The 16773-nt window shown below is 32.1% G+C and overlaps 2 pseudogenes; both read right to left on the reverse strand.

Moving 5' to 3' along the window:
* Window positions 1-2444: 2444 nt before the first annotated feature.
* Window positions 2445-4642, reverse strand: LOC120122787 (annotated as a pseudogene).
* LOC120122799 lies at window positions 4540-11885 on the reverse strand (annotated as a pseudogene).
* Window positions 11886-16773: the final 4888 nt, after the last annotated feature.

The following is a 16773-nucleotide window of genomic DNA, read 5'->3' on the forward strand; positions in this document are numbered from 1 at the left end:
AAATTTCAATTTCGAATTATTTGAAAATCTTAAAAAATTGAGCTTTTAGATTTTAGATAGCCTTTAGCCCAATAGATAAGTAACCTAGTGACCCATTAAAGCTAAAGTCTAATAAAAATTAGGATATTTAATTATTTATTGTGTGTGATAATTAATATAATATATATATATATATATAATAATATTAGAATATCAAATAAATTACATTAAGTCACAAAATATAAAATATAAAATTATTTTTTATAAAATTAAATTTTATATTCGAATTCAGATATTTAAATATAGATCACTATTTTAGGTTATTTTCGGATCAAATTGGGTCTAATCTAAATTTGCACACCCTCTCTTAAAGTTGGGTGAGTAAATGCTTTAAGTCAATTAGCGGTAAAAACTAAAAGGTGAATTACACAAATAGTCCCTGACTATAAGGTATTCTTTGTGAGTCCCTCACTATTAGAAGTTATAAATAATCATCTGGTTATAGGGTGATCATATGGACTATTCTTATGTTCCAAACACGTCCATTTCTATTAAAAAGTTGACCATAGCCTAAGTGGATGTTAACATGCTGAAAGATATAAATATGATCCTAGAATCTGAATGACTATCCTATCTCAGTCACATGTTAACGTCCTTAAACGACGATCAATTTTTACGAAAAAGGACGAGTTGGAACATATGAATAGTCGGGTGATCATTTGTAACTTTTAATAGTCAATGGACTCAATAAAGCAACACCCTATAATTGAAGGACTATATTGTAACTTTTAATAATTGAGTGACTCAACAGAATAATACTCTATAGTCGGGGGCACCTTTTGCATAATTTACCCAAACTAAAAAATCACTCTCTCCTATCAAGCTTCCTTGAGGTCCTGTCCATTAATAACAAAACAATATGGTAGTAAATTTTGGATTACAAATAACATGCTAGTAATTTGTTCTGTTCAACATAACATACTAGTAATTGGTTTTAACATTACTAAGGATCTAAAATTAAAATTATAAAATGGTAGAATTTGTTGCTATGCCTATGCTATTTAGTTCGAAAATGCTCGGTACTAGTACTGCTGCAACTTTGGAGTGTCAGTTCCCGGGTCATAAGATAGACATACACTATTCTATTATTACAAACCTATAATTTTATGTTAAGAATATAAATTTAAAAAATTTGGATGAGAGATAAATTATCGGGGACGAAAATAAATGTTAATAAAAATATAAAGAATATCTCAAATATATGATTTTAAAATTTCCGAAGAAGACGACCACCTCCATTTATCCCATTCGATCCATCCATAGATTCTATACTATGTAAACTCAAAAAGTTTAGGGTATAACTTATAATTTTTTGGGTAAAGTACATAAATAGTCCATTGACTATAGGACGTTATTTATTAGTGTCCCGACTATTAAAAGTTATAAATGTTCTCTTAACTATATATTACTTTGTTGAGTCCCCGACTATTAAAAGTTATAAAATGGTCACCCAACTATTTATATGTTCCAACTCATCATTTTCTGTTAATAAATTGATGGCCATTTGAGTTAACGCTAACCTACTAACTAAGATATGATAAAATTATATTTTAATGATGTATATCGACACCGTCGTTATTTTTAAGCACTGGCTGGATGTCATAATGTTTTCAAGCACTAACTTGAAGACATAAAGGAAACGATGATTCGATCCACAAAATATACTTTAAATGATTTTAAGATCAGATTTTATCATATCCCAATCAACAGGTTAATGTCCAACCGTTAATTTTTTATATATAGAAAAGGACGAGTTTAGAGTATATGAATTGTTAGATGATCATTTTGTAACTTTTAATAGTCTGAGACTTAACCAAACAACACTCTATTATCAGATGATTATTTTTGTACTTTACCAGGGGTGTTCATTCGGTTAATTTGGTCACCGACCGGACCCATTAATCGAATTAACCAACTTTTTCTTTAACCATTAACCGAGCCAAACTTTTTTAAAAATATTTTAATCGAACTGAACTAAGTTCGATTAATTTCGTCAATTAACCAAATTAATCGAAATTTATAAATAATATATTATATATTAAATATTTAATATTTTTGGTTAATTCAGTTAAAAATGAATTTTAAACACCCTTAAAGCAAAATAATATATAAATATTCAATATTCAATAATTTTTGGTTAATTATGTTAATTAACTGATTTCAAACCGAATTAATCGGTAAACGAAGTTTGAAAAAAATCATTAACTGACTGAACCCAAAATTAACCGACTGATTAACTGAATTTTTTTTGTTCGGTCAGGTAATTCGGCTTTAATCGAATTATAAACACCCATAACTTTATCTAAATTTTTAAGAAATAAAAACAAATTATTAATAAATATATAAAATAATATATAACATATATGATAATTTAAAATTGTGAAGTAAATATTTTGTGTACATTCCTACAGAGGAGGTTTTACCCCTTTCATTTGGACTCTGCTACTATTATCACTTTTATTAATAATATTTGAGGATGAAGTTGGCTGTCTTTTAACATCCTCTGGTTCTTGATCTGTCTGCATCACCTTTCTCCGCCGCAAATTATGGCCAGCCAACCGGTCGCGGCAACTTCTTTTAGTCACATCGAACTTTGAAATTTCATGGAACCTGCATTGACACTCAAAAAATCACCAAATTGCACACTTAAACCGTATAGAATGGTTAAAACCATAATTAATTAAGATACACTTGGTAGAAGAAACGTTAAAAAAACATAGCAAATGCCGAAAATGTCTTTCTGAAACAAACAAAATGACTTAAATTTGGCGAATTAAGTAGCAGAAGATGAGCACCAACCTGCTACATTGCTGGCAGAACCTCTGGCTAATTCCCTTAACCAAAACAACCGCAGCCTTGGCGTGTGGCTCGCAGACTCTGTGCCGCCGATGATATTGCTTTGCATTTCAAATCAGCATCGCATTCATCAGCTTGACAACCACCACCGCCGCCGCAGCTTCTACCCCGGCATCAGTGCAGCCTGTAGAGTTTGACAAGTGTATGAAAACTGGCACTCTCAAATCTCTCGAGGCACCACCCTTATCATGACTCTCCTCTCCTCATCAGCTTCACTCTCCGTGTCTCCTTCTTCCTCTGTTAATCCATGACATCTTCTTCAACCCCATCAAATGATTTTAGTCATTCTCATTATAATACTGAAAGTGTCTTTCCAAAGAGGTTAAATTAAGTTTTAGGTTTTGGTGAGGCTGAGTGAATGTTAGGGTTTGATAAGTTTGAAGTTTAAACGGTTGAGAATCCAGGCGGAGACGTAACATATTCACGTTTGTTCTATGACAATAGATATACAAGAAAACCAACTTCCTACAAGCAGCAGAACTATGTGGCCCCAGCTGTTCTGGAATTTTGTCTTTGTGTTTTTGTCCGGGATAGCTGAATCAGATTGAAGGTGTCCATATCAAATCATCATGTTAAAATACCATAATAGACATTTTCCCTATTACTCAAATTTTGATGTTTGTTGGGATATACCATGTGTACGTGTTGCTGGACTTACCTTATATGACCGGCTTTGCTTTATGTTATGAGCCTATCTATGGTTCTAGTCCTGGACCTGTCCAGTTTTTTTTCTTGTTCATTTATGTAAATTTATTGACAATTTAGAATATTTTTAAAAGTAATATATTAAAATAGAAATTTTCGTATGAGATTATTATAAATAAAATTTCAAAGTAAATATTATCAATAAAATAATAATTAATATAAATAATTTTAAATTTCATAACAGATACATATCTACCCTAATTAATCTGATTTCCCACTGCATGACCAATATTCTATTTAGGGAGTGTATTTGATATATATTATTTACATGACACATACATGACTGATTTAGTTGTCGTTTGACATGCGAATGTAATATCAACTTTCGTTAGTCATTTAACAATCAGGTAATAAAAATGAAAATTTTATTATGGTAGGGATTTTAGTGAATTTTTTTTATTTTGGTGACCAAGAAAAAGGACCGTAAAATTCAATGACCACCCAATGTAATTTACCCTAAACTTAAATATCAAATCTCTTATCATCAATGTCTATCATCCAAATGTAATACCCAAACATATCATTTAAGAATATTAAGTATATAAATTCTATTAATGATTGAATGGAAAAGGATAAAAATAAATAATTTTTAAATTCTTAGTGAATAAATTGAGAGTTCCAATAGTTAGATGATTAAAATAACAAGTTTATAATTAGGTGAGTAGCTGTAGTTCACTACATGTAGTTAATATATTTTAAAAAGAAATACACTAATCAAAGAAATTTTAGTGGTTAATAGATCATTTATTCTTAGATATTTCAAGCTCGAGTGCGATATTTGCACGGGTATATAGATTTTTTGTTAAATGATTAAGTGTTTCGAACAAATATTATCTTTTTTCACCATATAATAGAAAACATTTTTAAAAATAAATAATAGCAATAATAACCCATAAACATGAGTTATAAATATAGGATCCTATTTGTCCAAGGAAACGAAATAAGGCAAATTATGACGTACGAGTAAAACTGTGAACAGATAGAAGTTTGAAAGATATTAAATTATAAACACAACAAACCTTCTACGATCTCTGGCACCCATCTTGAGACCGAAGCTATGCATGGCATTAGCCTTCACCTCAGATTAAAACTTCTGCACCTTCCCTGTCGAGTTCACCGGTAATTCCCCGAACACCACCGTCTGAGGAACCATAAAATCTGGGAGTTGTCCCTGGCAGAATTTAACAATCTCTTCGCAACTTATTGCACCATACCCTTCCTTCAATTTCACAAAAGCACAAGGCTTCACTTTCAAATGCTCGTCTAGTTTTCCGACGAAAGCCGCCTCCATGACCTTTGGGTGTCTTAAAAGCACTGCTTCAACCTCCAATGTGCTGATGATCGCCCCCTGAGATTATGATATCCTTTGCACGGTCCTTCAATTGTAGGACCACATTGGGTGGATAAGCCCAAGGTCCCTGGTCCTATACCATCCATCCTCGAATGCTTCTTGTGTGCTTTAGGATCTTTAAGGTACCCCGACAGACAAGGTGTTCCCTCTAAACATCACCTCTCCGATTGTCTTTCCATCGCGTTGTACGATCTTCATTGTCTCGGGTTCTTTAACTTCGACCTCTTCGATCACAAGGTCACCGAGTAGGCTTCGTTGGAGTGATAAGAGTTGCATTGATAAGGTCTCCATGGCCTAACAATGGCAGGGCCGAGTACCTCTGTCATTCCATATGGCTAACAGTAAATCCTAATCCTTCAACTTTGATCACTTGCGACATTGGCAATACACCGGCAACGGTGAGATGAACTTTACAAGGAAGTGGCTTTCGCTCGGAAGACGGTGCATCCGCAATCATGTTCAAAACGACCGGACCGCTTCACAAGTGAGTCACATTGTGAAGAACAATGGACTCGAATATGACTTTCGCCGATACATTTCTGAGGCAGATGCTGGTGCCACCGAGCAGCCATGGCCCAAGTGCAACAACCATCCGTTGCACCGAAACATGTCCACCGTCCATAAAAACACCGAGGAAATCCCATGTCATACTGCTTAATCGATGCTAATGATTTCAGATACGCAGCTCTATTGCTGTATAACACTCCTTTAGGTTCTCCAGTTGAACCGGAAGTAAAACCCACTGAAATTGGATCACCATCATTCTTCAGTTTAACCACTTCAAAATCAGTCTCCCCCATCTCGAGAAGATCACTATACTTGAAGCTATTACTAGTACCGGCGGCCAAATCATTTTCCACCGGAGTTGTTGCCTGGTCAAGTTTTTGAATCAACACAAGGAGAGCTCGCTTGGCCATCGTTTTCGGCAGTAATTCGAGTGATTTGAGGATAACGTCAACATATTCATAATCAACAAAGATAAATTTGGCCTCCAGTTTTTGAAGTATTACTGCTAAAGTTGATGCATCCAACTTGATATTAAGTGCAGAGAGAACTGCACCGGCCATTGGAGCGGCGAAATGCAGCTCGTATAATACTGGAATATTTGGAGCCAAAGCTGCAACCTACTCATTTGATATCAATGGAGATGTAAAATAAATTTCTGACAAATCCAATTTTTCAAAGAAAAGTGTGCAATGCATGGGTTAATTTTAATTTTAGTATATATGAAATTCATCTATTAATAAAAATTATAATTAAAATGATTTAAAATAAAAATAAAAATTTTATTTTTTAAAATTAATCATTAGTATCCGGTCTATTGATCAATTAATCCAGATCGAGTACTGAAAAGGCGATGACGACCCTCCTAACCCAATTTACTCCATTTACAATCGTCAGGGATCGAATCTCTAACATTGCTTAATGAATCTAATTTCTCATCCTAATAAACCAACCATTTATTAATTTAAATTTTATTCTTCATGTTAGAATTATTGCTAATAAAAAAGCATTATTATAGTACTATAGTAAATTAAATTTTAATATGTTTATGTGTCAATTAAAAAAAATTCCTCGCAATTACCACATCAGTAAATCAGGTAACAAATACAATATATTTATATATAGGTAAAGTACATATTTAATCATCTAATTATTTATAAGGTTTAATTTTGATCATTCAACTATTTTTTCTTTAAAAAATATCAAATGTTATATTTTGATTTTATTTTGATCACTCATCATTAAAAAATTAATATAACTGTTGACATAACATTTTTGGTTTTTTTTTAATAATTACGTAACATTTTTATTTTTTTTAATGATGATATGTCATTACCTTACATTAATACATCAACATCATCGTTAATTTTTTAACAATAAAAGACCACGATAAAACTAAAACATAACGTTCGGTATAATTTAAAAAATAAATAGTTAGGTGGTTAAAATGGAACCACGAATAATTAAGTGACTAGTAATTCATTTGGATGTAATTAACCAGGAGCGGCCCACCATCGCCATTTCCTTTATTTTATAGTCTCCATATTCAGATTCCGATTAGTCTCACTGGCAGCCATGCATTTGTTTTTTTTCTTTTTCATGTCGACTGCTAAATTGTTTGTTTTCTTCATTAAATTTCACATTTATTGCTTACATGGATCTTCCTGGAAACAAGTGAAGAATGTGACTCATTAAAACAATTGGATTGTTAATTAAATCATTGATTCACCTAAAAACAATGTTACTTCACGTGTTAATTGGTCAATTTTGCAATTATGTTAACTCAAATGATTTAACTCAAACTCAAGTTGACTGAAAAAATATACATTAAAAATGACTAGGCGTTCATGAGGGGCAACTAACCTAAAAAATGTAAGTATAATACATAGATGGATGGATTGAGGAAGCTGAATGAGTTATCTCTTATAAATTTTAAGTTATTATACTCTTTTTATCTCATAAAAGTTGTTTTTTATTGACTTTTAAAAAGTCAAATTTTTTAAATATTGATAACGATTTTTTAAATTTTAAAAAATATACGTTTGAAAACTATTTGTTTGAAGACTTTTAAAATATATTTTTTATATATTTTTAGAAATAATAAATTTTAAATATAAAAAATATATTTTAAATAATAATTAGTCAAATTTAAAAATATTGACAAAAGATCAATAATGAACATATTTTATGAGACAGATGGAGTATATTTTCAGATTTTTTTTCATATATTTTTTAATTCATAACGTGTTTCAAGCCTTAAAATTTTAAAAATTTGACTTTTTTTAAAATTTTAAAAATTCACCTCTTAACATTAAATCCTACATTCATCCCTAATAGTGCTTATAGTTCTTGGTTTAACTGGTGGCGTATGCATTATTTACTCAAGATGGGCATATACCTATTTCTTTAATTATTAATTTATTATATTAATTTTAAAATTTTACTTAAAAAATATTTCTAAATCCATTATCGTGTTTAACATTTTTGAAAGTGATCAAACAGATAGGCTTCTAGACAAAGACAGATACAAAATATAAATTCAAGGACATTGCCGAATTTCTTTGTTTGAGTTCATGATATTGTCGTATTTCTCGTGCATCACCTTCGTGCATAAATTTCACATTCGGTTGAGATGTTGACCTTGACGCGTTGTACTATTTTATAGTAAATTATATTGTTTATTTCTCATCGTTTACCGTAAACTTTGACTATAATATTGCTTAAATAATTGAGTACTAAAAACTTTATGAAATAATAGTATTACTTGAACCAAATTTTTAGTTTACCACATAGTTGATGTATCATATTCTTAATTTAATGTTATGCTTTTAATGAATAAGAAATTTTGCATATATAGGGATATAATTATGTGTAATGTGGAGGGGTCATGATCTCTTAAATTTTAGATTTAATTAATTTGTAGGTTTCTTCTAATTTTGAAGCTAGATAAATTAATTAAATCTTAGCTTTTTTTATTCAACTTTGCTAAGTCCTCTTAGTTTTGAGCTTGGTAAATTATTTTTTTTAATTCTAACCTTCCATTTTATTAGTACAATTATTTTTTAAAATCCCTCTTAATTTTAAAATTATGCAAAATAAGTTTTGATCTATCATTATGCCAAGATACAATAATGTTTAAAAAAACTTCAGTTGGCTTAGGGATAAAACAAACAAACAAATATGTTATCTTCATACTAAGAAATGAGATTTTTTTAATACTACTATATGGATTTTTATGTATTTTTAATTATTATTTTTCAAAATTTATTGATTTAGATATAATTAGACCTTAAAGACCAAGGAAAAACTATATCTTATGCATATAGTCAATATTATATATTGTTTTAATACATTTGTAATTTTGTTGGGTGCATGATTTTGTTAATTAATCAACATTATTTGTTCATCAGGCACTCATTCATTTATTGAGCTCTTATTATTAATTAACTTTTAACAAAAATCCCATTACATAGAATACATTCCTGAAAAACACAACTATTGTATCCTCCAATAATTTTGAGCTTCACTTACACTAGCCACCAATCTAATTATTTAAACTCAAAACGATTTAAATAACTAATATGTTAAAGCCACGTTCTAATTTCATAAGAAATAAACGCATAATTTGATCCATTTAAATGGTAATAAGAACAAGAACTCACAATATATGTAACACCCTCAACCCGTATCCGACCTGGATCCGAGTCTAAGGTGTCACATTGACTTTTTAAAACATTTACTTGCATAAAATAGTGAGTAATTTAAAACTTTTATAACATATAACTTATTCAAAACGTTTACAGAACTATTCAGAGCTTATACACTATATTCTTTTGAGTACATGCCAACTAGAACTTTATATATATAAATACATATTATTCACCTCTCTTCTGATCTGACCTTCAGTAAGGAGAACTGACTTGTCTTGCTCCACATTGCTCTTTACTCTTCTTCTCGTTTCTGTAACCTACGTGTAAATCACTTACACGCTAAGTCTATGACTTAGTGAGACAATAAACATATAATGTAAACTATAACTTGTAATCATGCATGAACAATTACTGTTATCACATCATACCCAAACATATATCCATTCATATATATATATATATATATATATATATATCAAATCCACACATGTATATAGTTATCTTCTTTCCTATCATTATCATATTATCACCATTCATATTTCTATTTTCTTGTTTATATGATCCATTACGTTCATATCATATATCCTATAACATATACAATAATCACTAACACACATATATCATATCATATAATTCATATCACAAAACACATATATACATCACATACATTATATTCAATTTTATCTCTTATTAGCCCATGTACACCTGTGAGAACTGTAGATATGTGAGTCTATTGAGGTTGTGCACTATGCCGTATGGGGTCCCACTAGGGGATATGAAATTTTGTCCCGAAGGACCACTATGAAATATCCCGAAGGATCACTATATGTCCCGAAGGACCGCGTAGACCCTCGACTCTTGGCATGCCAACTATACCTATAGCTCTCATATCATATAACATGGGCATTATATTCATATCACTTCACATATTCACTTGTACATTTCACTTTTCATATGATTTCATAATCATATGTCACTTAGCTTATAACACTTCTCTTGTGTTCATATGGCATGTAACTCATTGTCATCTCTTATTCTCATATGATTCTCATACATCAAGTATATTAATATCACATATTCATATAGGCTCACAGTTTTTATCACCTATCTTCTTATTATATTATTCACATCATATAACTTATTGTCACATAATCTCATATCACATAACATGTATTATTCAAGTATATTCACATGTCACATGGCTATGTCTTCTCATGTATTCACTTTCATCATATTCTCCTATGATTACATATTTTATCTCATAACCATATGTTCCCATAAGCCACATAGCACATACAAAAACATATCCACTCATATAATCAACCATTCATACATATATTTCATGTCATTCGCCTACTTTTAATCAAGACTTCATGCATTTTAACTATCGGAAATAGACTTATCACAAGTCCAATTTCCATATCATTCTATAAAATAAGATGCATTCACCTTGGCCTCACTAAGTTCCAATCCCATTTTATGATTCATTTCTTTCGATCGAATATTAACTTGATAATCGTTCCGGAACTTGTTCGTGCTCGATATCTATATATCACATTGATACATATCAATATCCAATTGATATTCTAATCTATCATTCTTAGGCCAAAAGAAAGTCCTAATTCTATTTTCCCTTGAAGTGCATCGGTACATTCTACAGTGTATCGATGCATCCCTTAACATATGCATCGATGCACTACCCCATGCATTGATACATAATTTACATTCGATGTTTCCATTTTAAGGGGTGTATCGATGCACTCCCTATGCATCGATGCACTCATTGCATTCGATGTTCATTTATTTGAGAGTGCATCGGTACACAATGAATGTGCATCGATGCACACAACCCAGAAATTCTAGTTAGAGCACGAAATTCACTTTCTTTTTAGCTCAACTCTTCATATTTCATCCCCTTTTATATTCTTAACTCACATACACATATACAAACTCATTTCTATTCATTACTCACCTCTTTAACATCAAAATCCTATTCTCCATATATAATTCAAGAATTACACTAAATTTTCAACATGTTCCAAATTCAATTCTATTGTTTCCAACTTCTTAATTAAACCCTTGACAAGTCAAATTTGGTATGGAAATCCCATAAATGTCTTTCTACCAAGATTTCATTTGTTCACTTACTTCCTTTAATCCTTTCTATACCTTTCCTCTTATTGTTTTATGACAAATTAAGCCTCGCTTAAGCTTAAGAGTCACTTGATAATCAAAACCAAACTTAAAATTCAGCAAGAAATCAATTAACCAGAAACTCACCTTTGCTCTTGGCTTCCACGTGAAGAAGAAAAAAAAGAGAATAAGAGAACTCTGGAGAAATCTCTCCCTTTCCACATGGTTCCCTTATCTTATAAAGGAAAATAAAAATCTTACTTGTCAATCGACCATTTTACCCTTTAATTCATTCAATAATTACTAGACAACCTTCAACTATATTTCCAATAAGTCATTGAACTATTTAACTATTCTACTTTTATCACCAAATTTCAAAAATTCTCATTTTAGTCACTGACCCAGATTTCGGGATGTTACAGTATAAGCAGAAGAAATCCCGAGTTGAGTCAAAGCAGAAGCAAGCTTTAAACATCTTTGATGAGTTTGTCTCCAGGAGAAGCTTACGGTGCCGTAGACGATGGAAACCTTATCTCCATAAGCATTAGCAGCTTGGTCCAAGAAACTCACAGGCGATAGGAGGGAATGATTTGTTGAGCAATGGAACAGAAGATTCTCCATTTTCAAGTTAGGTTTTTTATGAGATGGTAGATGTGTGCGAGTAAAGACTAAGATTTTAATAAGTTAATGACAAGATCAATCTTATTATAAAGTATATATAAATTGGTGGTCAAGATAAGGACGGTGCGTATTTAATCAGCTAATCACGTTTCGTCTTTTACCCAGCAAATGGGCCAGATTCACCAGTCGTCACTCTACAGATAACACAGCAGCATGCAACAGACAAGATGCCATTATCGAAATTGGAGAGCATTTAACTAATTTTTCTTCTTCTTCTTTTGTTTTAGGGATGTTTTACACGTCAAGTCATTTGTGAACAATAATACAAAAACAATACTCCAAAAATAGATTAATATAGTAGAAAGATGGAATAATTTTCAAAAAAAAGGAGAACACATTGTTTCTCACGCGGCTGCAACACGAGTCAATGATCGAGTTGGTTACTTGTTGTACAGTGCATAGGCAAAACAGATAACACCTTCGTGTTTATCCTTTCAGCGCTTTATAAAGGGTAACCGTCCGCCTCCGAAAGCAAAGCGTGTGGTATTGATAACACTGTTTGATCAAAGTTTATTCATGGCGGAATCACCTGATCTGAGGGAGAGGAGTCTACCGAAATTCGGGGAATGGGATGTGAACGATCCGGCTACGGCCGAAGGATTTACGGTGATTTTCGAAAAGGCTAGCGACGAGAAGAAGGCGGCTAAGGCCACCGGTAATACGCCGACGAAGAGGAAATATTAGAATACGAATAAGAAAAGCCAGAAGAAAAAATGGCTTTGTTGTATTTCCGCATGATGATATATACTAACTTATTTTTCATAGCCGGAGTTTGTGGCAGATATTTAACACTCCAAATTTATTGTAAAAGGAAAAACGTAAAGGCAGACAACACTAGATGTGGATTAGATATTTTCTTTGCCTAATGTATTAAATTTAATGTATTAAATTTAAGTGAAAAGTACACAAACGGTTTCCCAATGATACTATTTTGTTAAATATCTCGACTATTAAAAGTTATAAAATGATCTCTGACTATAGGATGTTGTTTTGTTGAGTCCTTCGACTACTAAAAATTACAAAATGATCACCCGACTATTCATTATGTTTCAAACTCGTCCTTTCCCTTTAAAGAATTAACGGTCTTCTGAACTGGACGTTAACATGTTGATTGAGATTTAATAGTAAATTGAGATTATGATATCAAATTTTAGCATATCTCAGTTAGTAGGTTAACATCCAGCTCAGACTACCGTTAAAATTTTAATGAAAAAGAACGAGTTTAGAATATATAATGATTAATCGAGTGATCATTTTGTAACTTTTAATAGTCGATGGACTCAACAAAGCAACATCCTATAGTCGGGGAATAATTTTTATAAATTTTAATGACCAAGGACTCAATAAAACATCCTATAGTCAGTGGACCGTTTATACACTTTACCCTAAATTTAACCATTTTCGAAATATTGTGTTTGCTAATCATGATCATATATGTAGACAAATTTCTAATCATAACTTTGGTTCGTAAATTACGATGAAACAATCAAACAATTTAATTAAGATTATCATTGCATAATCTATTGAGCAATCTCAGTAATAGAAAAGAGTACTATTTATTTTAGAGATTTTAAATTTAAGCAGCTGTGTCGGTAGTTGTATTCATTATCAATTATTAAGAAAGATTATGAATAGATATCATTGTTACATAAATCTCAAGTATTGCAAAATTTTAAGACTATGCATTTTTATTGCACTACGAAACATGCATGTCTCATTCCAAAATATACTACTTCACCACATTGCTAGAGAAACTGCAACTTCTCATTTATGTCCATAGTAAAATACTCGATCCAAGCTGAGTCTGATTCCAAGAAGTAACCTCTCACCAAGGGTTCATAATCAGCTTCCTTTCGGGATTCTAATTTTTTCCGCCACTGCTCCATAATCAAGGTCTTGCAGGGACAACAATGGCGTACTAAAGTCAATTTGAGAAACGTACGAAGGAAGGATGCTGGATAACCTAGCGGCATGTTCTTCAGCCCTTTGCTCCAACACCTTCAACGATGTTGCCCAACACCTTCAACGATGTTGCCCTTCTGTAAATCTTGCAAAGTACAATGTCCTCCTGTATACATGTCTATAACTGTATATTTCATTTGTACATGAATAAATCAGTTCAATTGAGTGATGATACCGTGAGAAAATTGGAGTTTGAGAGTCTGTACTCGTTCATCACCCAATCAGTTCTGCTGCCTTTCGGGGCTTTCCCGGTGTAGAAGACCAAAGTTTTTCCATATCCCACGGTTGTTTAGGGTCGGTGAAGTGCATGATTTTACGGTCGGAGACAGTTGCCTTCCGGTAGCCGTTCTCGGTGGCCCTGTTGGGCTTTCCACCATGTCCACTCCTGTTGTCTCTATGCACAAAGAAATACCACTCTCTCTCCCCTCTCTTTGCCATATCTGCGAGTGAAAATCCTAGGACGCATAAATGGATAATAAATTAAGAGAGAGAAGTTGATGCGAGTTACTTCACACAAGGGTGATATTATAAATGTTGAGAAAGCCGATGATGTGGAATATAGGTCATTACTCAGTGCGGTTTCCTTGAGGTAATAGTTGTCGAGTTGGTCTTCAGTGGGTGTAACCGAAATCCTGGTAATTCAACATACATCTTTAGAAATATGATTCATATTAAACTCGAGCATGGAAAAGAACAGGAGTGACTCGAATGAGTGTGGTTTCTAGTGACGGGCAATAATAGTGTCTTTATAGCCGGTATCTTCCGATTCGGCTAAATCTACGAGATAACCTCCTAGGTCGCCATACACTCTGGGCGACCAAGGAGGTTGTCATGCACGCCCGGCGACCTTGTCTCCTTGCATGGCCATGTGATATTTCTGCACGTCCCGCTCTATGGATGCAACGCCCCGCTTTATGGATGCAACGCATGCATGAGGGAGCAAAGGGTTAAAGCTTGGTCTTCGGGCAGGAATCTCCCAGCTATGACATGCAGGGCGTGCAGAGGGTTAAAAGCTTGGTCGCCGGGCGTGCATGGCGACCTCTTTGGTTGCCCGGAGTGCATGGCGACCTAGGAGGTCGCTGGGAGTGCATGGCGACCTATGGGTTGGGTTGTGCATATCCCATGCACACGATCATTCTCTCGTCGGAAGCTGCCACGTCGTAGGTCGCCCGGAAGGCATGGCGACCTACGGCTAACACTGTGCAATTCGCCCTACTTCAACAATTAATCTTGGGAGAACGTTATCTCGTGAAATAAATAATTTCAATTCAGTGGAGAAATTTGAAGGTGTAATGGTTTCCAGCTGTGGCTGATATCAATGGTAAACTATGCAGTAGAGAATAGAAGTTTGTTTTTTTGGGTAAACTACATGTATTGTCCCTAAACTATATAGGTGGTTCTATCTAGACCATCGATATATGAATTTATGAATTAAGCTATAACCGTTAGAGGTTAACAGAAATATTGAAGGTTAAACAAAGTTTTGTGATTATATATTTGGTCCTTATTGTTTATATATTTTAACAGTTTGATTCTAATTTTAATTTATTTAATAAATTTAATATACCAATTAGATGATACATATCATAATTTTTAATTTAAGCAATCTCCTGGACACTAAATCAAGACCTTTACACAGTTCAAATTGACAACATCTTTATATATATAAAATTCCATTTTATCATTGAAAAATAAAAATGAAATATGCTCAAGCTTGAGACCTATAAGAAAAGAACACGTCTAATCATAGAACCGAATTTAATATCTAATTCATAATGGATATATATATTTAAATTCAACACTTAATATACATTAAATTCTAGTAAATCAAAGTTTGTTTTCAGTAGTGTATTCTATTCAATTCAATAAAGAACAAATAAAATATTATCAATTACAAATTCATGTTGAATTGGTTCAATGGTTAATTAACTTTTTCTTTGCTCTAGGTCTCAAGTTCAAGTCTCCTCTCATCCTTAATTCTCTACGGATCTAATCTTAAATGGTAAAGTACATAAATGGTCTTCCGACTAAAGATATTATTTTGTTGAGTCCTCATTGTTAAAATTATAAAAATGGTCCTCCGACTATAGGACATTGCTTTGTTGAGTCTCTCGACTATTAAAAGTTATAAATTGGTTACCGACTATTCATTTTGTTACAAACTCGTCTTTTTCGTTAAAAATAACAATCGTCTAAGATGAACGTTAACTTACTTACTAAGATATGATAATCATTTGAGATATGAAATTTATTTTATCGTATTTCAATAAGTATGCAAAACGTCCAATTCAAATTGTCGTCAAAATTTTAATAGAAAAAAACGAGTTTAAAACATATAAATAGTTGGATAACCATTTTATATTTTTAATAATTGAGTGACTCAATAAAATAATTTTATAATATGAGAATCACTTTATTTTTGAATAATTAAGATATTCAACAAAATATCTGATTGAGCACCATTGGGTGCTTTACGTGCGTTAAATTTGCTACAATTTCCGACTCCGGTGTAGTTTACTTTTATTTTATTAAAAAAAATTGAACACAATGTATAAAACACCTTTAATTCGGGACCGTCATTCATCTTGACTTTATTATAGCGGATTACTTGGTGGGACACTCCTACAATCTCGGCTTTCTATTTTGCTAGAAACAAAACAATTTCATTTCCATAATTAGTGCTCCAAATTAACATCAGACTCTCAAATAAATAATTTTTTTTTTAAAACAAATACAATACATTCATTTTTTATTATCAACAAATAATTTTTTAATAATTTATAAAAATCAACCAAAGTAAAATCTTTATATTTGCATTTTCAAACAATATATATATAGACATTACTAGATGAAAAATCATATAATTTTTATTATTCAGATTAGCTTATTAAA

This window comes from Hibiscus syriacus, unplaced genomic scaffold (assembly GCF_006381635.1).
Source record: "Hibiscus syriacus cultivar Baekdansim isolate YM2019G1 unplaced genomic scaffold, ASM638163v2 tig00110387_pilon, whole genome shotgun sequence".
Taxonomy (NCBI): Eukaryota; Viridiplantae; Streptophyta; class Magnoliopsida; order Malvales; family Malvaceae; genus Hibiscus; species Hibiscus syriacus.